At 37.5% G+C, this 23,563-nt stretch overlaps 1 long non-coding RNA gene across 1 annotated transcript; it reads left to right on the top strand.

Moving 5' to 3' along the window:
- Positions 1-995: 995 nt before the first annotated feature.
- Positions 996-17,463, top strand: LOC147648223 (uncharacterized). The gene is made up of 2 exons (XR_015280946.1): positions 996-1,788; positions 14,600-17,463. It is a non-coding gene; the product is annotated as an uncharacterized LOC147648223 (long non-coding RNA).
- The last annotated feature ends 6,100 nt before the right edge of the window (positions 17,464-23,563 follow it).

Here is a 23,563-nt window from a genome sequence, read left to right as displayed (position 1 = left end):
AATGAATCATTAGAAAGCAGTGAAAAGAACAGAAACAAAACAAGGTGCTAACATGAGTTGCTTTTATCCTTTTCCTTCATCTTTCCTTTAAGGAAAACCTTTCCCTTCTTTGCTCAGACTTTCCCTGCAAAATGTGTTTCCCATATGTCTCTTAAATATGTGGCATGGAGTATACATACTTGTCTAGTATATAGAGACTAGAGAGGGTCATAAGGATTAAAGAAAACTGAAATTAAAATAGCACACAGTAATTTTTCCATTTAAAGATTTCCAAATGGTAGTTTGAAAAAAATTGATCCCCTTTTTCTGTCAATGAACATTGTATTTTATCTTTGATCCTTAGTTTGATTGCAGCGCAGTAGATTAAATCAGCATATGGCCTGCAAGAAAATGCAAATTTAAATCAAATTTAACTCTTCTCTTTGGCATAAACCTAATTTGGGACATAATTTTTAGAAGTTTCTCAAGGCAACACAACAGAAATATTAGTAAAAATTACTCTAGATTTTAGCCTAGCCAGTTAAGGATAAATCCCTAGAATGTTAGATTATGGATATGTGTTGAAATATATCAAAATACATCATAAATCAAAACAAAACTATTACTGATATGATCACAGATCAAAAATATTTACATGGCTAACACAGAAACTTTTAACTATGTGACTTGGGCTTTCATGGCAAGGTTTTGGTAGTGGCAGGGACTGCATCTGTTGTGGTGGTGTGTTTTTGTTTAATAAGTTTAAAGTTCATTGTACAAGTGGTTTGTTCTGTTTTCCCCTTTGATGTTGGTTTGATCCAAGTTGTACCCTCCTCCCTACTGCCATCAATCATTGCATCCCAACCCCTTTTTCCAGTGTCTTCCCTGTCAGTCATTGTAACCCTACCCCTTCATCCAAATCCTTCCCTGTCAGTTTTACTTAGTACCTACCCTTTGTTCTAGAATCCTCCCTGTCAATCATATTGTATTTGATACCTCATTGGATTAGTTTAACTGTTCCTGCCCCCCAAGCTTTCCCATTGGTTTATGCTTTGAAGTGCCACCTTAAACTCCTCCCCTAAGTCTTCCCTATTGGTTTATGATTTGTATCCTCCCTTACTCCTCCCCCATATATAAGATGTTGCACAGCCTGCAACTTTTGTATTTAGTCCCTGGATGCTGTGGGGGTTAAGGATGTCTTTGGAAACCATACGAAGCTCTCCTCTCATTCTTGCCTCCAAACTGTGCCTGACTAGCCTGAAGTGCCATAGAGCTTTGCTCTAAGCCGCACGTTGGCTCATCCTGCTCCCGAGGTGTGTCCCATTCCCGATGTGGAGCTGAGGGCTAGCTGGCTCTGGCGCTGTGCCAATCTGTGAGAAGCTGCTGGAAGTTTCCCCTATGTCTGATGGCAGCTGGTTCCAAGACGGGCTTACCACTGGCCAAGGCTGAGCCCTCCTGCAGTCATGACGAGCTAACACAGTTAATCAGGGGAAGGAAACCTGCTGAACAGCAACAGCCAGAGAGAAGAGGAGTGATAATATGTGGGAGACGCAGCTGTGACATCCAAATCAGTGTAGAAGGAGAGCATGAGGTGCTCAGGTACTGGAGCTGAGATTCCCCTGCAGTCCATGGTGCAGCTCATGGTGAGGCAGCTGTGCCCCTGCAATCACAGAGGTCACAGGAATGCAGACATCCACTTGGAGCCTGTGGACAACCACCCTAGAGCAGGTGGGTGCCCAAAGGAGGCTGTGAACCCCTTGGAATGACCACAATGGACCAGGCTCCTGGCTGTACTTGTGACCTTGCAGGGTAGGTAAAGTGGGAGTGAAGGAAATCTGAAGAGAAACTTCAGAAGGTCCAGAAAGGGATGAATGGGGGACATATGTTCACATATTTTAGTATTTAGTTTCAGTCATCATTACACTACTCTGATCTGACTGGGCATAAACTAAACTAATTTTCTCCGAGTTGAGTCGGTTGTGGTTGTAACTGATGTGCAATCTTTCTTTGTCCTTATCTCATCCCACGAGTCCTTTGTTACATTTTGTTTCCCTCTCCTGCTAAGGAGTGTGCAATGGTAGAGTGGTTTTGGTGGACACCTACAACACTATGTCATCTTGTTCAAGAAACAGTAAGTTTCAACAGAACATTGCAATTTCTGATGACATACTTTCAGTCTCAGGCTTGGTTTTTTTCGTTCTCTATTAGATATCTAAAATGCAATAGGCTTCTGATCTCTTGTAAGAAACTTTCTAAAGAAACTACTTATATTTTTAAGCTGATAAGAGAGATATCTCATGTCATACAACACCATGCTCAGCAGTAAAAGCTGGACTGAAGAAGGAGGGTGGGGAGGACATTCAAAGTGACGGCATTCGATTTTTCAAGTCACCCTTATGCATGATGGAACCTGGCTGTCCTGGAGATGCCTGACCACGGGAAGTGGAGAACAGATTCTGTGGCTTGCTTTCCTTGGGTGTGTAGCTTTTGCTTTGCTTGTTAAACTGTTGTTGTCTCAACCCAAAAGTTTTCTCCCAGTTTTCCTTCTGAGTCTCTTCCATGCCCTGCTGGGAGGGGTGAGCGAGCAGCTCCATGAGGCTCAGCTGCCAGCTGGGGTGAAACCACAAAGATATTTGCAATATCTGGAAACATTAAAAAAGCTAAAAATATAATTACAAGATGACAGCAAAAAGTACTAATGCTGGACAGAATGGCATAATTAAGGAAGTGTGCTGCATAATTATTACTGTATAATTAGTGTTCCTGACCGATTTATAAGCATATTTGATATTAAGTTGTCATCAGTCAGTTAGCAGTCATTAAAATAAAGCTATACAACCAATTTTTCGAGTTTGCTCTCATTATACTAGCAGATCCTTTTATCATCGTGCTACACAGCAGGTTTAAAGAAGTCGTTAGGCCTTCATTTACTTCAATGCTGGTCATAATCTTCAATATTCTAATGTATTTGGGTAATTTCAAGGTAAAAGATACCAGCTTCCAAGAGGACTTTTTCCTCATTAATACCTTCAAGAACATCTATGCTTTTCAAATAGAAAAGGTAGTAGCAATTTTATCACTTTAGATTCACTTTATAGTACTTGTAATGTGTGCGTTGTGAGTGTGGCTGATAATGATGATTGAGTTTGAGATGTATAAAGGAACTTGGCAATAATATATTTTGTGTTTCGACTATATAATAACATAGTTAAAACACAGAAATCATGGTTTTGCATTTACTTCAAGGCAATTAGAAATCATCTTCCATTTAATTTTAAATATCTTGCCTCCTAACTTAAATAAAAACCTTATTATGTATTTAAACGGAATACTTACATAAGCAAAAAGGCTTTTGTGGCAATAATCATCAATTTCATATTGTTGAATTGGTTTAGAACTGTTCCACATTAGCATTTGATTACCATATCATTAACATGAAACTCAATAAACTACACCATAAAAAAGTGCTCTCAGAATAGAATGCAAACTGCTAAGGACCTAAAGATAGAGCTAGATTCTACTGAACTTAATTTGTTATGATTTTACTTCATAGTTAAAATTTTGCTCTTTGGCAAGTTGCAATAATCTCAATATTTTGGAAAGTATTTTATTGAATTTTCTATAAAAAATGATGTTTTAGAAATTAGAAAAAACAGTTGGATAACTGAAAAAACTGAACTTCCTAGAAAAGAATGTTGCTTCTTTCATCAAAAAACGTACTACACAGAAGTATAATTGATACAATGTGAAATCCAGAGGACATCACATCTACTTTGATAGAAGTCTTAAATAGTATCAAACATATAGTTTGTACATGCAGAATTGCTTTAATTTTTAAAGTACAGGGAGGGATAGAACATTTTGCTGTACTTTTCAAGTAGTTTCCTCCTAGCCTGGATTTAAATGTCACTCAAAATCTTGTTGTTGATAAGTCTTCTGTTCAGGAGAAAAAAAATGACCGTTTTGAATGATACCTGTACAGGTGTGTGTGACTGGCAGGGACTGATAAAAGCAGCCTTCATGGAGCTCGTCAGGGGCAAAGTCTGCAGCTCACACAGAAAGCCACGTATTTCACATCCAGGCTTTTTATGTCCATCAGGTGACATCTTTCTGAGACAATTCAAGTACATGAGAGCAAGAAAGAATTACTCTATTATATTGTGTACCTTACTTCAGGCAGCTGTGGTAATCTGACAGATGTGCTGAGATCTACACATTGTTCATTTGTTTTATATTATAGAGGCCTAAAATCCCTGGTCTTAGGATGATACTCTTGCTATTGAAGTAGTATACAGAAGGAAGTATGGGTGAAAGTGTGTCATACCTAAAGATATACTTCAGTCTCTCACAATATCCAAAATTATAAAAATAATTTGTAAATTAATAAACTTCACAGTACCTGTAAGAAAAGGAGACTCTATCAAGGCCGTTTCACTGTGTTGTGTTAAAATATTTTTTTTTCCTAGTAAACCTTTCACTGTAAAACTCCCTATGTGAATCTTCAGATCAGCATCTGGTCAGTCTGGCTAAATTTTTAGAAAATGAGGAATTTTAGAGATAGTTTTTGGATCAGTTTTTCAAGTACATAATACAGTTTGATCTTAATATTCATATTTTCAGTTGTAGTCTGCAGAAAACCTAACTTTATGTCTGGCAGTTTAACTAGCTAGCTAAACACAGGACATTGCAGGTTTCTTTTAAAAATAATTCTTTTTCTATGGTTGTCTTTGTGCTTCATAACTAAGGAAAAGTGAAGGAAATCCAGTCCCTTGTGCAAATAAAGAGCCTTTTACTTTCAACCCAAAGGCAGAAATGTAATGTTTCATCAGAAAAAAAGTCAGTACCCAGCTGTGCAATCTTTCTTCTTTATTGTAAAAGTCTGGGAAGCATTAAAAATCAGATATTAAACTCAAAGGTCTTGACAATGTCAGTTTACTCTTCTTGCTAAAAATAACTTGAATTAGGCATATCAAATGCGCAAGGAGTATCCTCTTTGATGTCCTTTCTACCCATAAAATTATTTCAAGGAAATCTGTGCAAAATAACAAACTTTGATAAACCTCTAAAACTCTGCTGAAACACTCAAGTTATATTAGAATTACATCACTGAAAGGGAAAAGAAACTTCTATTTGTTGTATAAGCTTTATTGGCTCGCCTGTTACAAATTCCACCTTCACTATATTTTATTTTTGCTGATATTTGCTGGACTACTAAGTACATTTCATGTTGACCTATGCTGTTACTGTTGTTTATTACAAAAAGTAAACTGTCTTTCACTACAAAGAGACTTATATTTTCCATCTACAGTGAAGAGGATAATAGTTTAGGCAAACACATACATTCATGTCTCTACATTAAATCAAAGATCTTCATGATCAAACACAACTGTTACCTTAAAGTTAATTTTGTAGGTATGCTGCTTTGCAAAAATGTAAATAAAAAAAATATTCTAAAAGTCAGAATATTTTTGATACTGAACTCTTATTTACAAGGATACATTCAGTCTCCTGTTTCTTAGGTTTTTGATCCCTTAGTCCAACATACCTGCTGCCACGGTACGATGCTTTGAAATCTGTCACACAGCGAACCCAAAATGTAAATTGTGCTCATCTCCAGTGCTGAGATGGTGAACTACTAGGAATGCTATTTAATCCTTTTTATGGTGATCTAAATATCTGCTACACCTACATAAATTAGACCAATTTAGGAACTGGCTAAATTGGCATGTTGTGGAACTTGTCATTTCCTTCCCTTCCTACTTCTTAATAATAACCATGCCAGTGAAATTTTGCATTAGAATATTCTTCAGTGATCCTCCACTTATTTTTAGGTTTACAAGATAAAAAAAACACTTCTTGTAATTTTCTTCTCTCCATTAATGTATGTTTGGACCTTGTTCCAATGTGTCCTGTCTTTTCAACAACAGGATTGCTGCTATAACCAATTTTCTATTTATGTTTCCACATAAAGAACTATAACAGGTTAAAGAAATACTTCACAGGATTTTGCATTGTTGTCTTTGAAAAAAATCTTTAATAGATCACTTGAAGAAGTATTTCAAGACCCACATATAAGTGTCTCAGAGCTCATACTGAAGATATTTTTTCTGTATCTTTATCTATGCCAGCCAAATACATTCTTCCACTAAAGTTGTTTGCTTTCAATTCATAGAAGTTGATAAGCAGTCAGTACATGCCCTAGCATTAGCCATGGTATGCAAACTGAATGAGTTTGTGAGTCTTCCACTTAGACACATTTCTGTATCTAAATAGCCATGTTCACGTATTTTGCATTTTACAAGTTTATTAGATCTTTATAAATGTTTTCCAAAGGAATTAATTCAAGAGATTAATACAATTTATTTACCCTTGTGGGGTAGATTGACCTTGGCTGGTAGGCAGGTATCCACCAAGCAGTTATATAATCTCTCCTGTATCTACATAAAAAGGGGAAAAAATAAAATGAAAATGTAAGTCAAGGTAAGAATCAGGGGAAACATACCAAATGTTTCCATTTGTCAGGAAACAAATAATAAATTACCTATTTTTATCAAAAAATAATTTGCTGCCACCTACGAAAGATTAACAGCAGAGTGTCTGGGATTCTGTGTTATATCCACTGTTCATTATTTTTATTAATACCCTGGAGAAGGAATTAGCAATGAGGTAAAAAATTGCAGATGGCTCAAAGTTATTTTGTTGGTCAAGATTAGAGAGGAATTTCTAACAGGAACTTCAGTGAATTACATTCAAAGTTAGACACATTAGTAATATGTCATCAAATAAATAGCAAGGTTGATTGAAAAACCTATAAACAATGATCACCAAAGAGGAAAATACCTCTTGTGTGGTCCCAAATTATCTGTGCCATTAGATGAAATAGTTTTAATAGTCACTGCTCAGCTGTGATGACCTCAGTTTCATAACCAGTTACAATCAAAACCAAATCACAATAAATAAAAGCAGCATATGGGGCTGCATGCAGTGTATAAAAGTCAAGGTTTAAACTTCACTTAAGGGCAGTTACAGAAATACCTAAGGTTAATTTTAGTGAGGCTATTACACTCTTAGACACTGAGGTTTGTGCTCTTTGATGGAAGAACACATCACTAAAAAAAAATGTATATTCTCCAGAATGCCATCCCATTTTGCCATCAGTACAGCCCTAGTTAAGACTAAGGAAGTTTCACTTGTCTAAACTAAAGCAATGAAGCCTCCTTCATTGCCTCCCATATCAAAAAATCAAACTATTTCAAAGTAGACTAGGAAATTAGCTCAGGCTTCTAAGCTTAGTCTTTTTAAGCTAATTACATACCTGGGGAAAGAAGAGTTGGATTTTTAGAAGGTACGCCTATCTGGATTTACAAAACAGCTGAATTGGTCTAATTTTTTCTGAAATTCTTCTAACTACTTCTTTATGTGTTTGTAAATGGCAATCCAATCACTCTTGGATGTATTAGTGACAGGACTTCTGTTCGGCCTTCACTTTTAGACATTACATTACATACCTACCTGTGGCAAAGGGATTTTATCACAATTTTCATTAGAATATACATACAATGGGTATATCAAGGATTTCAGATTTTATTTTAATTGCTATTAGTTTATGACCATTTCATTTTGAAAATAAATAAAATTGCAAATACATACTTAGCTGAAATTTTCCCATCTTGAATATAGTTCTTCAAAAATTCTGGTGTGTTTTCAGGTGAAAATATTTGCATTTTGTTTCAGGCTTGTAGGCCAGAGTCTTAGAAGTCTACATTTTCATAATAATGGCACATTATACACTCTACACTATCAGTAAGTCAGTCTGTCTCACTTAATGGATAGAACAGACAGTTTTGCAAGTTGAAAATGAAATAACCATATTATAAGCCTGGTTAGGTTGATTCAGTTTGTATCACTTTTTTCCCAGAACAATTGAAAATTTTGACATAACCACTCAGAACAGGCCATAAGCACTTAACACAGGAGTGAGACAGGGAGGCTTGAGGACAGAGTAATCTTTTTAATTATTTCTGTGTGGAGGAAACAGTGGAGGAGAAAAAGAATGTAATTTTTAGCCAGACTGATTAATTTTTCTTCAAATGGAAGGAAGAACATAGTGTCATAAAAACTGACATGGTGGATAAACTATGCTAGACAATGAAAGAAGTGTTACATATGAGGGATTAGGTTAGAATAATAGTTGGTCTGATTCTTAGCATCCATTCCCACTTTATATTCACACAGGAAAACAGTATTTCTTTATTTGAACAGAATAAATCAGAACAATAGATCTTTTTCTATCCTTTATACATGTTATTGTTTACAGTATTGTTTACAGTTTAGTTACAGTAGCAGCATACCAGGAGTAGTGTAAATTATAGCTGTAGTTTGCCGACAATAATGTTTGGGTTCAAAATTTGAGTTGGTATATTCGTGATGATCTGTGGATACAAAAAAAACCATTAAAACTTATCTCAACAATACCTGTGGTCTGTCTCAAAGATTCTGGTGGAGCATGCTGCAAACATTCAGCATCATTGAGACCTTATAAGCCTGATAAGTTTGCAAGGCATAAGAAGATATTCACTCAGGTCCAGGAAGCACCATTTTACAGAGCTTGTAAGACCTGACACTTGGGTCCAGTACCTAATGTCTGACAGCATTATATTGCTTGCTACTCCAGAGCAATCTGTTACCCAGCTGAGTTAACACTGAACCTCACTCAGGTGGGCAGCAAGAGCAAACATGAGAAACAGTCAATCAAGAATTATTTGTCCATTTAGATTCAGTGCATTGCAACCTGCATACCATAACCTTCCTGGATTCCCCCAAAAGAGTAAATCAGACTTCTGCATGAGTACGTGCCAGTCTCCTGAACTGGAAAGGATAAAACTTAGTGACTTTCTGATACCCATAAAGCAGATGGAGTTACAGAAAAAACATGCTGAATCACTTTTTTAAAAAGTGCCTTAAAATAGCTCAGAATTTGCTGCTTAAAGGACTTTGCACTTTCTTTGGTGACGTCTTATTTGTCCCTAAATTTGTCACCCCTCTCCCCGCATCTTTTATATATTCATTTATTCTTTGCCTTGATAATCTTGTTAAAATGTTTAATAATGAGGGCTGCACACTGAAGTCTTTCTTGGTCCTTTCTTGTTAGAACTACAGTCCCATAAGACTTCTGCTTTACGCAATGAAGATATAAGTACAGATAATAGAAAAAAATTGTAGTGTTTATATGAATATCACCTGATTAAAATCAGACTTTTGTATAAGTACTGATTGAAATCAAGGTTTTTATCTGCAGGAAATTGATGAGAAAGAAACCTCTTTCCAAAGCATGTTTTCTTCATATATCACTGTGACAGCATTTTAAATCATCCTCCTGATGTGGTTATATATTCTGGTCCTTATTAGCAACACTGAAAATTTGGGTTATCAAACATGTCCTTGAATAATAAGATCAGACTTTCATACATACAGCAAAAAAGATACGATCTACGAGAATCTGCCATTTCAAACCTTATTTAAATTGCAGACAATTTCTCCCTTCCTACTCTTATGCTTGGAAGAATTCTTATACCCATCAGCAGCTGGTTTCATTTAAGATACGATGATTGCTTTGCTTGATGAAATATACACACCAGGTGGATGATTTATTGCTAATGCATGTAGAGTTTTGTGTTAATTACTGAAAAAATAGGAAATACAGTGTTGGCTCCTTAGATGCCACTGCATTTTTATGCGCAATTTCAGGTACATAACAGATATTCCTATCCCTGTATTCAACTGAAACACAGGCAGCTTCTAGGCCACTGTTGATTTACACTTGATCCTTCTACAAAGATTCAGTGCTTTTGTATACAGTAATATAAAGAGTGATGAACATTAGCGTGGTAAGCAGATGCATGACAATAATACTTTTTAAATACAAGGAGAAAAGTTATTATTGATTCAGTGTATCAATTTTTTTCTGCTTGTGCTTTACTTATTATTCTTCCTTCTCCTTGCTTCAGTTTATTTTCTATAGCATAGATGTAGATAAAAAACTGCAAGTCAGCTATTTTTTAATGGAGTATTTGGATGGCTTGTTCAAATATTCAAGAGGACAAGGATCTTAGGCTACAAAAATCATCACAGCTACTTCAGAGAGAAAAAAATTAGTAACTTATTTGCATCCTGAAATACTCCACAGAAGCAGCATCAGCTAGGCACCATCTGTTTTAGAATTTTGAGAAACATTCAGTCTGGAAATAGAAAAAAACTATACATTTGAGAACTGTTTCTGAAGGAATACATATAACAAATCTTTACAAGATACTTTGCTATTGTGTGTATGTTTTGTATAGAGATTTACACAGGCATCAATGTGTTGAGTAAACAACTTACGCTGTAACAGCTAAGTCTAGAATTGTATGTGATAATGGTCATATATGTCAAGGACAAATGTAGAGGACTTGTGTGTAAAGGCACTGGTTTGTTGAAGGCTCTACCGGGGATCAGCGCTTTCATTTACGGACTTCGATAGATTCTTCATTGCGTGGAGGTGTGAGCTAATTTACAAGGACAGATCTCCAGCCAAAATGAAATGTCACAATTCTTCTGCTCCTTGGTTCTCTGAGCTGGCTTGAAATGTCAGTACACAGAGATTAAAAATGGTGTACACACAAAGATCATTCAGATTTTTTTTTTTAATAAATGTAGTAAGTTAGAAATATACACATATACTGAAATGATTTAATGAAGAAATAATCTTTAACTCTGTTAATAACGTAACTTAATAAGTTCATTACCAAATACATACATATGTAGTACTGATTTTAAAGACTCTCACCATCTGGTTGCAAATACTTCTAAAATATAATGAGTTTGAGGAAACTCTAGTACATGGAAATTAATAATACAAATTTCACAGTGTTATTTCTGTACATTCTGTGATAGAATGTTCTGGCATATTGATCATAACTCTAATACCAAAGAAATTAGTTCAATGGCATAAGGAAGTTTATTTTAGGAGCCACTACTCCAGAGCACTTTAATTTTATCTATAGAAAATTTACTCTTAAATATTGCTAATGGGATCTGATAATCTAGGTGCGAAATGCTAGTTTGGATGTTTACTCTTGGCTGAAGGAAATAATCTTCAGTCTGATTTTTTTGTGTTTTGCTGTATGACAACTTTTCCAGCGAAGGAGGTGTCTCCCAAAAGAATATAATTAAACTTAGATGGAGTCATAAAGTTTCCTATCCAAAGATGACTGTAAGATCAGAAAAAAAAATTAAAAGGGCTTTTCAGCTCCCAAATAGAGTTCAGCCATTTACTTTTCACAAAATATCTCTGTACTGTAGTTTATTATAAGCTTTATGCAGCCAATATTTTTCTAGAACTTGATTGCAAAAAAACGTAATCTACAGAATAGAAATTTCCATCATGCCTTTGACAAAGCCTGATTCTATACTCTTACTCTTGAAACAGGTTTTTCTCTGCAGAGCATAAGCCAAGATTCATTTGCTTGTGAAAAGAAGTAACATGTTTCTGCCATGTTGACAAAATGACAGACAGAAAACCTTTAGTATTCAAACCTTACTGAAGGGATAATAGAAAACAGAAGACTTGATGAAACAGGAAGACTGAACAGCCAGTCCTTGACTACTTAGGGTTTAGAACTTAAGAACCAAATAAAAGTCTCATACTCCAAGGCATGCTGTTCACTTACCTGGCTGCAGCTGTATAGCTGTCTGCTTTCACAGAGTCGTTTTGTGATCAGTTGTAACGTGCTTGTTGATTTTTAAGTGCTACTTAAACTTTCCAAGTAATCTGTTGAGGTACACTGAATTCTGGAATTAAGGTGTTGCAAAATTTAAGTCTCTCTTTAGATGTAATCTGTGGTATTCTGTGTACTGTATGAGGGTGCTCATTCAGCTGCTGTGGTGATGGGAGCTACAAAGCTGCACAATGACTCTCTGAATGTCTGTAAAAATGGAGAGGGAGTAAGGAGCACAAGTATGAGAAAGATAAAAGTCACAATATGGCAGAATGCCATAAGCAGAGTCTGTATTATGTATTATAGTACTTATATATGTGCTAATTATTTTAGTTGTAAAAATACCCTTTTATGTAAGTCAAGGGAAAACCAGCAATAAACACAAATAGAAGATGCAGCAATTTTTTTTAGTCTTTCTGTCCTTTCTATGTATTTTCCCAAGAGAGTCCTTTTCATTGTAAATCATGTTCTGAAAGTGTTGTATCTGTGTGTAGATGTCATGGGGTAGCTTTACCTTTAAGACAGCTTTGGTGTGTGCAAAGTGTGTACTTTGCACACACCAAAAACGGGGTATATCAAAACAGTAAAGATAAGTTTTGAAGTCACTAAAAGGCCATAATGATGCAAAGTGCTCTCATAGTCAAAAAAAACCAGTCATAATGTTATCCATGACAGCAATCACCCTGTCATATTTGTTTAGTAAGTAGGCTATATTAAATCATACATAATTATTAAACCATATATCTTTGCATTCCACTTAAATTTCATCATTATGGCATCAGTCTAGAGAGGAAGAAACTTACTTGTTTAAAGGAAAAATGAAAAAAACATATAGTGCTTTGAATTCATATGACTCTTCATTGCATCACACTGTCATACGCAGATAAAACTATGTTTTCCTAGCTTTAGAATAGAAATAACTTAAGAGCGTCAATAAAATGTAAGAACTTAGTGAGGATTTATTGTAGAACTTGCATTAAGTAGAAATTTCTGTAGGAAATCTGTCAAGAAAGCTAAGCAACAAACTGGTCTAAAAATACAAGATGCAAAAATGTACTTGCAGATTTGTAATTTCTGAGAAACACTGCATTTTCATTTAAGGTTTCTTGGGGGGGGGGGGCAGTGATTTTTGAATTAACTAGGTGACATCACTATCTCTAAATGCAAATATCTGTTTCTTAGTGACAGTTCTGGCATGTCTGGCAGAGCACTAGTGTGCCCAGTTCTTCAGCAAAAAATTACTCACTTCCATGCTAAAATCAGCATTTTGATTACTAGAGTGGGAATTTTTAGATTTAGATGTTTAGAGGGTTTATTTTCTCTCTTTTTTTGGTTTTTCTGGGGGGTCTTTGGGGTTTTTTGTGGTTTTTTTGTTGTTGTTGTTTTTTTTGTTTTTGTTTTTGCTGCTGTTGTTATGTGGTTGGTTGTTTTTTTTTTAATGAGAAAAGCAGTTTGGATTTTGGTTTTTTACCTCTGTAAGAGGAATCTTTTGTGAAATTTGTATATGTAATTTCAAATCACTGTTTTTAATGCAGTAGAAAATGGCTGTACATGATTCCAAATCCAACAGAGACTACTAGCTTAAAAATAAATCCAGGATATTTCTTTCTTCTAAAACTGTAAAAAGTTAGTGGGTTAAGTAAATACTATTTCTGTCTGACTGACAGGTCAGTGGTCAGTGATTAAGATCTCGAGTTCATTAAATTATAGCAGCATGAATCTTGCATAGTTCAGCAAGAGTGCAAACAAACATTTTAAATGTGATTCTGAGCCATCTAAATTGATAGGAGATTCAGCTCAAGGGAAAAAATCATGCCTAAGCATCATAGATGAGGGCCCAGGATGTTAATACAAAGCATTAAGCAAGTATTTAATATTAAATACATTTTCCATTGATTGAACATGTTTTTATCTGTTACCATCCTGTGTCATAATAAAATAGTAATTCTTCTGTACCCGAGACTGTCATGTCTTATAAGCCCCTTATGTTGCCCCTGCCACTGCCATGAGGAGCAAAACCTGTGGTCCCACTCCTGGGAAGAACGGGAAAGGGGAAAGGTTGTTACATTTTTTTGTTTTCACCTGAAAATAAAAGAATCTGAGAGTGAACTTACGTGCTTAAGAATACATCAGGGATTCATTTTGATGTGCATATAATAAATGAAATATACATTATATATATGTAATATTGTATATAATAGATGATAATTTATACTATATATATATATGTATTTTATATGTATATTTGCATATATACATATATTACTTGTCTGCCTCAGTAGCACGTGCTGATTTTTCTCAGTGCAAATGGAGAGAAGTACAGTGAGGCGCTGATATTTTTCTTTAAACATCTTTATTTTTTCTAGCTCATTTCTTTTCTGACAATAAAAGCTATGAAAGTAAAAAAATTAAATTTTAACCTTTGTATGTTGCTAAATATGTGTGATGTTAGATAGGCTTTTTCCACATGTTAGGGAGAAGACAGTGATCTTCTGATCAGCACATGCAAGTCCACAGCAATTAGAATGACGTTTCCCTCATCACAATCATTAAAGAACATGAAAAGCAGTATATTAATTTGCACTGATTTAGCTTCAGTTGTTTCTCAAATGTCCTTCTGAGATTTACTCTGAAAATTAAATTGACAGAACTGTTAAGCAATACGTATTTATGTAGAGGCATATATGCATTTATGTATATGTTTATAGATGTAAATATATGCATAAAACATCATGTCAGAATTGCCTGAATTTGACGTTTAAGTAAAGGAACAAAACAAAAAGAAAGTCTTTTACATCAGAAGCCTAACTCCTTTGAATTCTTGAGGTCATTTGTTCTCTTTCCCATACTCTTTTGTGACACAGACTATGAAAGACACAGACAATATCTGAAAAGTCTGAAATAAAATTGCATTGAGACTGCTTGATGAAACGGAATAGCCACAAGTCCATGGGTCCTGATGATATTTACCCCAGTGTCCTGAGGGAACTGGCTGATGTTATTGCCTAGATGCTCTCCTTCATATTTGAAAAATCATGGTGGTCAGATGAAGTCCCTGCTGACTGGAAAAAGGGAAGAATTTTCCTTAATTCAAAAAAAGGGAGAAAAGACACAGGCATCTGCAGACTAGTGAGCCTCATGTCTGTGCTTGGGAAGATCATGGAGCAGATCCTCACGGAGGTAAGGTCAAGACACATTCAATAAAAGGTGGTGGTCCAAGACAGCCAGAAAAGCCTCACCAAAGACAAATTGTGCCTGACCACCCTGGTGGTCTCCTGTGATGGAGGAACTACAACAGTCATCCAAGGAAGACTGACCATCATTTACCTCATCTTCTGCAAGGTCTTGGGCATGTTCCCACATGCCACTTGTGTGTCCAAATCGGAAAGAGATGGATTTGAAGAGTGAAATTTTGGTGGGTGAGGAATTGGATGCACTCAGGGAGCAAGTCGTGGGCAGTGATTTTATGTCCAGCTGGAGGCTGGTGTCATGTGGTGTCCCTCGTGGCTCAGGTACAGGACCTCTTGAATATCTTCATCAGTGACACAGCCAGTGGGATCAAGTGCAGCCTCAGCAAGTTTGCAGATGACACAAAATTGATAAATGCAGTTGACATTAATAAATGACCAGCATACTATCCAGAGGGACCTGCCAAACTCAAGGAGTGGACCCACAAGAACCTAGTGAAGTTCAAGAAGACCCAGTGCAAGGTTCTACACCTGATTTGGGCTAATCCGAAACATGAGCACAATTGGGAGAACTCACTTAGAGCAGCCTTGTGGAGAAGGACTTAAAAGTTGTGATGGATGAAAAGCGGGGCAGGACCTAACAGTTTGTGACCACAGCCTAGAAAGCCAGTCACATCCTGGGCTGCATCAAAACAGGAGTGACCAGCAGTTGAGGGAGGCAATCCTCCCCCTAGACTCTGTCTTCATGAGACCCCACTTACAGTGTTGTGTCTATCTCTTTGACCTCAGCAGAAGATATGGACCTCTTGGAGTGGGTCCAGAGGAGGATCAGTGAAGTTGATTGGAGTGTGAGACACCTGATGCTGTTTGGCTGGGAGAAGTGAAGGCTCTGGAGGGCACTATATGACAGGCCCCCAGTACATAAAGGGGGCTTATAAAAAAAGAAAGAGTGACATTTTATATGGGCATGCAGTGATAGGAAATGGGGGTATAGCTTTAAACTAAAAATGAGGCTCTTAGGCTAGATGAGAGGAAGACATTCTCTACTCAGAGCATAGTGAGGTACTGCAGCAGGTTGTCTAGAGAATTGTGGTTGACTTATCCCAGAAAAAGTTCAAAAGTTGCCCTGAACAACCTGGTGCAGTAAAAGGTGTCCCTGCCTATGCTAATTGGGTTGAAATTTCCAGCCTAAACCATTTAATGATTTTATAACATACATTTTTATCACCGGCACTGATTACAAACAAAAACAAGCCAAATAAATCTACTGAACTCTTTTAAAGAGTTATAATGCTTTAATTATGTGGGGAATTATACAAATTTTTAATACCTGAACAAGGTTTTCATAGTGTCTGCAAATGGACATTTCAAGTTTGTTATTACATGTTACGTTATATAAAACATTAGTGCAAACCATGTACTATTACTGACACATCAAGTGGGAGAGGAATTTCCATATCACTTTTGCACTATGTTAAATGAATTACCATTTTGATCATATTGCAGATAAATGAAAAATCGTATTGACTCATTTGGCCTCATAAAGAAACAGTAAAAGCACATAAAGTCATAGGTCTTCACTCCTACTACATCTTTACATTCATTTCCCTAGCAGTCACATTCAGAGCAATAAAGAATATTAACATATTGACTACTTTCAAAGTATAGATAGAACTGTACTCCAGAAAGCAAAGTTTAATAGATAACCAACATATTCCATGATTAAAGTTCATATTACAGAGGTAGTCAATCTTTCTGAGGCCAAGAAAAGAAAGCACACAGTGTGAAAAAGATATAGAGAAAATACCAAGCATCTCTCACACCATTCTTCACTTCCTCTCACTTTCCCCATAATAGTCTCTGAGTCACAACAGCATATCACAAGCCTGTACACTCACCACACACACTAGCTCTTGTCTTCCGCTCAATTCAGAAGACAGTTTTAAAAAACAGTAAGAAAAGGGGAGAAACATAAACATAACCTGTACATCACTCTGTTGGACATTCCTGTCACAGAAGAAACTCACCGAGTGAGAAATCGGAACCTGTTTGCCCAGGAAAAAGGAAAATCACCACATGAGAAGGATGGCCCATAAATCTTTAATTCAAACACCTGAAGAACTGAGACTTATCTCAGTTCTTTCTGAGATACTCTTCTCAGTTATTATTTACACTCTGTGTAAAAGAAAATCTGAAAACATTTTTTTCATGTACTGACTCAAAACCACTCTGAGATCAGTGTTTTGCTAAATATCTTCAATTTGAACAGGTTTTTGTTATCATCAGATCTCATCGCTGTAGGCCTCACTTCTCTGCATTTTAAGGTTTAAATTATATTCTGTGTATTTATCTATCAGCAAGAAGTGGCATACCATGTTTTCTCCCTATCTGTTGTATAATTATAATTTGTGCTGTTAGGGACAAGGAAGAAGTAAGGAGGGGCATCAACAAAACCTTTACTTTGTCTTGGAAAGAAGTGGGGGGCAGGGAAGGGGAGGAAGATTAAAGATAGAAAGAAAAATAAAACGCAAAAGGAAAAAGGAGGGGGAAAAAAACAAGAAAAATTAAAGACTGCAAAACACTGAAAAATCTCTGTAACATAATGAAGCAGGGAAAAAATAAGAATATTTGGCTCCCACTCACATCAGTATTTCCCTTAACATTCCTTTACATCAAGTACTCACATTGTCTCTTTAATTTCACCAAGAATATTGACAAGGTAGATTTTTGTTTTCTTATTAAAGAAAATAATTTTCTGTGCTGACATATTGTCAGAATCACTTACTATTAAAAGGAACTTGCAAAAAAAATATCTTCAGCAAGAAGTATGATGGGAGAAGATGATGAACGGGAAGGCAGGAGGGAAAGAATTTCTTATATTAACGAAAGAGTTGGCCATGTGATTATATAAAAATGTCTTGTGAAAAATGCTATGTGTCTAGATTATAGTCCCAGTTTTACCATTTTACTCTAATTTTATGTTTCTCTTTACCTTGTTAATTTTAGAGATTAAGGCTAAAATATTGAAAGCTGTTAATAAGATATTAAGCTTTGCCAAGATGTGATCTAAGCTACTGATTGGTTTGCATTGCTCTGTTGCTTCACATTCATAACTTCAGCATGAAATACTACCATTTAATGGAAGGCAACATTTGTAACCTACATTTGTTAGAAGGATAATGCAGTCAGAATAAAGATTTTACCCAGCCATCCATAAGAACTAATAGTCTGTATATTAAGAAAAAGTAGACATGCCAAGAAGTTTAAAGACCTATGCTCATTTTATTCTAACCATTTTTCTGTAACTCCTACAGTTTTTGTTGACTTAAAAATTTGTTTCCTCTTGCAAAGACATTTAAAACTATAGTTAAATGCATGTGCTATTGCTGGTCATTTTGGAAACAGAAATCACTAATTTAAGAGAGCATTGACTTTTTATTGTATTCTTGAAAACTCATTAGAAAAAAATTCATTACATCTCTTTTCCCTTTGTGTAAACCCTAATTTTCACTTAATCTGAGTGATCTTTTACCAGGTCACATTTACATTGCAATGGGTTTTCCTGGATAAACCACCTGTAGGGGTGGCTTCTGTGACAAGCAGGCAGCAGTTTCCCCCATGTCTAATAGACCCAATTCCAGGTTCCCCATAGATGGACCTGCAGCTGTTCAGGGCTGAGCCCATCAGTGACAATGGTAGTGCCTTTGTGATAACAGATTTATGAAGGGGGAAAAGATACTGTGCGGGTGCGATTGCAGACAGAGACAACAGGAGTAAAAATTACGTGAGAAAAACATTCCTGCGAGGTCAGTAAAGGAGGTGCTCCAGGGCCTGGAGCAGAGATTTCCCTGTAGCCCATGGAGATCTGTGGGAAGGCAGAGATCCGCTTGCAGCCTGTGAAGGAGACCCACACCAGAGCAGGTGCACCTAACCTGAAGGAGGCTGTGTAACCATGGGAAGCCCATGCTGGAAGGACCTCTGAGCAGCACCTGTGGAGCTGTGGAAAGAGGAGCCCACGTGGGAGCAGGTTTTCTGGCAGGACTTGTGACCCCATGGGGGAACCCATGCTGCCTCTTCCTGAAGCACTGCACCACAGGGAAGGCACCCACAGGGGAGAAGCTTGTGAAGATCTAGATCCCATGGGAAGGACCCACACTGAAGAAGTCTCTCTGGAGTCTTCTGGAGTCTCTGAAGAGGACTCTCTTCTGTGGGAGAGACCCTGCAGTGAAGCAGAGTGTGACCACTCCTCGTCCTGAGCAGGGAGGAGTGATAATGTGTGATGAACAGACCACAGCTGCCATTCTCTGCCCCCTGGACTGCTGCATGAAAGGAGGGAGATAAAATCAGAGTGAAGCTGATCTCATGAACAAGAGAAACATGGGAGAAACACACTTTTAAGATACAGTTTTTATTTCTTACCCTTCATTTGATTGGTAACAAAAGTAATTAATTTTCATTTTTTGCATGCTCACTCTATTCTGTACATGATGTTAACTACTGAATGATCTCTCCATGCCCTCATCTCCACCCATGAGACTTTCATTGTACTTTCTCTTCCTGTTCTCTTTCCAGCTGAAGAGTGGAATGATAGCACAGCTTTAGTGGATGCCTGTCAGGTAACCAGGATCAACCCAGCACAACTTCATTAGATTTCTCTACCAAATCCACTAATTCAAGTGTTGTTTTGGAAATTAATATACTATTTTGTTTATATCTGTCATCTGAAAACCTCTGAAGTGACCTCTGTTTCTTCTTTGAATGATTTTGAGCACTCCTAATATGTGACAGTTTTTGTTTCCTAAATAATATTCGAGAAACATAGAAAAACCTGACTCCCTCTTCCAGAGTAGAATTCAGTGAGAATTACACTTCACATTGGAGCAGCACTAATTGATCCCCTGCTCACTTGCCAGCCAGAGCTGAAGGAGGCCTTCTGAGGACAGCCTTCTAAAAGGAGCAGTATCATTTGGGCCTCCTCTAGTCTCTGTCTTGAAGGAGCCAGGCAAACCTGAGATGGGTAAGATGCATTTGTAATTTCAGTGTAGAACAGTGTCCTAAAATATTATCTCTAACCTCTAAGTGTGAGATCTAACCTCTAAGATCTTTCATTCTTTTCGGTCAGTGTTAGTCCTGCTCAACATAATAATGTTTCATAATTTCAGACTCTCAAAAATGTAAAATATCAAGGCTTTACCAGAAGTAGGCTTTACTACTTTTTAGCAGCAGCAAGAGCAGTAAATTGCAATTTACCTTCAAAGTCAATTACATCACGCCAATAATTCTTCCTTACTTTTTACTGCAAGTCTACTGGAGAATTCACTTCATGGAAAGAATCATTTAAAAAATTCCCAAATGGCTAGTATCACAGGAGCATAAAAATTAAGGAGCTGCCAGTAGATTTTTCAGGATTCAAGCAACAGCCTGAGCTGGTATAAATGAATCACAAAATCTGCATAACCTATTAATGTGGCACAGCTTTAAAACAAAGAACAAGGCATACAGAAACATGCAGAACTGAGATAATTTGGGCCCAGTGTCCAGTTTCAGGACATTGTTAGAAGAATGATATAAACACTTAAAATTGCTTATGTGTAAGAAATATTAAAAAGGAAAATATAGTTGGACTTGAACTCGCTACTCACCCTTGTCTTGTCACTGCATACCCTCATAAAAAGTGTCTTTCTTGTAGGCTTCCTTCAGGTACTGGAAGGCCTTTTGGTCACGCTGAAGCCTACTTTTTTTCCAGGCTGAAAAATCCCATTTCTCTAGCCTTTCCTCACAGGAGAGGCGCTTCATCCTTCTAATCATCTTTGTGTCCGTCCTCTGTACTTGCTCCCACAGGTCCATGTCCTTCCTGTGCTGGGGACCCCAGAGCTGTAGGCAGGGGGTTCTCATTCCAGGTGGGTCTCACCAGAGCAGAGCAGAGGGGCACAATCCCCTCCCTCCCCTGCTGCCCACACTGCTTTGGATGCAGTCCAGGACAGTTTGGCTCTCTGGGCTGTGAGTGCTCATGGCTGGGTCATGTCCAGCCTCTCATCTACCACCACCACCAAGCCCTTCTTGGGGTGCTCTCAAAACCTTCATTCCCAGCCTGGACTGATACTGGGGGTTGTCCAAACCCATGTGCAGCACCTTGCACTTGGCCCTGTTAAACTCTATGAAGCTCCCATGGACCGACTCCTTGAGCTTTTCCGTATGCCTCTGGATGGCATCCGTCCTTCAGGAGTGCACCTCACCACTCAGCTTTGTGTCATCTGTATATGTGCTGAAAGTGCACTTGGTCCCTTTGTCTAGTGATTAGGATAAGATATTAAATAACACTGCTGCCTATACAGACCCCGGAGAGCACCACTTGTCACAGGCATTGGGATTCTGAGCCATTGACCACTACCTTTGAGATGCAGCCATCCCACCAATTCCTTATCTAACGGTCCACCCTCCGAATTCATGTCTCCAGTTTAGAGAGAAGAATGGTGTGGAGTGTCTGTCAAAAGCTTTACAAAATTCCTGATAAGTGATTTCTGTAGCTCTTCCCTTACCCATGGATGGAATCACTTCATTGTAGGAGACCACCAGGCTGGTCAAGAGGAGTTTGCCCTTGGTGAAGCTGTGATGTAAGTATATCTGTGTCGTATACAACATCAGCAAGTGGAGTATGAGTCATCAGTATGGTAGTCAGGAGGGCCAGAAGTGTCCTGGGTTGCTTTGCATCTGATAGGTCAAGGGAGGTGCTTGCCACACCCTGCCCTGGCCCCTCCTTGAGTACTGTGGGCAGTTTTGGGTGCCTCAGTACTGGAGGATATCAGAGGAGAGGGCAAAGCTCATGGAGAGGGAAATAGTATCTAGTTGTTAAAAGACAGGGAGCAGTAGTTACAGAGAGTGTGAAAATCTGTGTGTTGAGTATAAAACTGGTATAGGTATGTGGTACAAGCTGTAAGCATTGGAAAGGTATTTCAGTAATGAGGATTAAATACAATGGAATGGTTAGAAGATATGTAAATGTATTAAATTGTGTGGGACTGAGCATGACACCAATGATATGGAATAAGGAATAAAAATTGCAGTAGGTCTGGCTGGAATGGAGTTATATTTCCCTACAGCATCTGCAATAGTGCTGTTCTTTGTGCCTAGAAAGGTGCTGATGACACATCAGTGTTTTGGCTACTGCTGTGCAGTACTCCCACATCAGGGCTGTTTCTCTAACGTCCCCCTGGCCCACAGAAGCCAGGAGTGGGCAAGAGACTGGAAGGGTACATAGTCAGCACAGCTGACCCAAACTGACCAAAGCAGTTTTCATATGACATCTGCTCAGCAATAAAATCTGGGAGTCTGAGGAGGAGGAAGGAGCAGCAGAGACGAAGTGTGATGAACTGATAGTAACCTCCATTCACTGTCCTCTTGCACTGTGCAAGGGGAAGAGCTAAAAAATACTGGTGTAAAGCTGCCCCTGGGAAGAAGTCAGGGATGGTGCAAAGGTGTATGAACATTTGATGTTTTTTTCTTATTACCCAACTCTCATCTGATTGGTAATAAATCAATTTCCAAATACTGAGTCTGTTTTGCCAGTAGAGATAACTGTTGAACAATCTTTCTTCTCTGGACCAGTTGAGAAGGGAGAGTGTTGGAGCAACTTGGTGGGCAGCCAAGTGAACATAGAGTCCAGCCAAAGTGAACATGAATGGGGAATTGCTGAGGGAACTGGTATTATTTAGCCTGGTGAATAGGATACTCTCGTGGTTTTAAACCAATAACTAAGAAAATTACTTATTTCTTGCTGTGAGATACGGATTAGAACAAGAGCAAAACAGGCATAAAACTTGAAAAAAAAAAGAAAGTTTATTGACAAACTACAATAATAAGAATACCAGAATAAACTTCCAGAAAAAACCTTTTCATCCCCTATCTACCCACTATTCCCTTGTTCACATGACAACAGAGACAAAACTTTGGAACTTTGATGGTTAAAACAGTCCCAATTCTTGCTACAGTCTTTTCACCAGTCTTTGTAGAGAAACAGAAGTTTCTTCCTGTTAATTTATGGAGTTTCTCACAAGAAAACTATTTTTGTTATAGTTTTCCATTGCTCTAATGTTAGCTGCCCAGAGCTGCTATTATTAGAGTTCACTCCTCCCATTTTCACATCACTCTGAAGTGTGTATGGGCCATGAGTCTAGGGATGGCATTTTTAAGGATAAGTTATTCAAAGGCAAAAAAGTGTTCTTCATCTGTTTCTGTGAGCTTCGCTAGAAAACAGTTTTCTCATTGCCTCTCAAGGCTTCAAATCTCCCAGCACTTCACTATACCATAATTACTCTACTTTTTACTCGAATTTACACTTTGAACACTTTATTCCTCCCTAGATACTGTATCATGAATTAAAGGAGTTCTTTTCAGGACTTCATTGTCCATCTCCATAGTTTTAACAGAAAGATATTTCAGCTTAATTAAAGCATCTTCTTAATTCTCTACCTCTTCTGAAGCTTCTTTTCTTTCCTGTCACTGGTAGTTTATAAAGTCTCTTTTCATGTTGATCACTCTCTTTTTCTCTCTCTGGATAAAAAGATTAATCCGCAAGTCTCATCTGGGTAATGAAAGAGTTAACATCTTGCCCAGGCTTTTGTAGATGGTTCTGTGATCTCT

The sequence above is a fragment of the Cyanistes caeruleus genome, chromosome Z, assembly GCF_971803275.1.
Source record: "Cyanistes caeruleus chromosome Z, bCyaCae1.hap1.1, whole genome shotgun sequence".
Classification (NCBI taxonomy): Eukaryota; Metazoa; Chordata; class Aves; order Passeriformes; family Paridae; genus Cyanistes; species Cyanistes caeruleus.
The sequence above is the reverse complement of the archived record's forward strand: the minus strand, read 5'-3'. Positions and strand labels throughout refer to the sequence as shown.